Genomic DNA, 635 nt, shown 5'->3' on the forward strand with positions numbered 1-635 from the left:
TTATATATGTGCTTGATGATTCTGATTATGGTATTTGGTAAAATACAGTGTTTACTTGCTCCATGATGGGTTTTGTTTTTCTGGTGTGAAGCACTYTGAAGTGCCTTGTTGCTGAAATGTGCTGCACAAATAAACAAGTTGATAAAGAGGCGTTAAACAGCTGTGAGGGAACATGAAGCTAAGGCGTAACTACTGGAAGAGAAACGGGCACTAATGTAAAAATAAAGACTAAAGAAGCACAATAAAGCAAAAAGATTATGCATCAGTGTGCTCAAGTTTAAAGCTTCACCCATTTTTTATTATCTTCTTAAAAGAGAAAGAGTTTCTGGTAACCTTCTCAAAGTGCTCTTTATCAGTTCTTCAGGATAGCTTAGCATCTTTATTTACATTTTGCCTGCTTGTTCAGCTCAGTTTAATCACATAGCATCAGCTCACAACGTCACCCGAAGGCATCTCGCACAGCAAGATTCCAATTTATTTTCAGTAAAATATAATTAAACTAATTATATCATATGAACAAATTCAGTTGCACACATCCAAGTTTAATCCTAGTTATGACACGATGCAGACAAATGTAGTTAATGAACGCATTTGGCGAAAAGTTAGCTGACTGACTGACTTTTCAGTCAAAATGC

The sequence above is a fragment of the Poecilia reticulata genome, linkage group LG13, assembly GCF_000633615.1.
Source record: "Poecilia reticulata strain Guanapo linkage group LG13, Guppy_female_1.0+MT, whole genome shotgun sequence".
Taxonomy (NCBI): domain Eukaryota; kingdom Metazoa; phylum Chordata; class Actinopteri; order Cyprinodontiformes; family Poeciliidae; genus Poecilia; species Poecilia reticulata.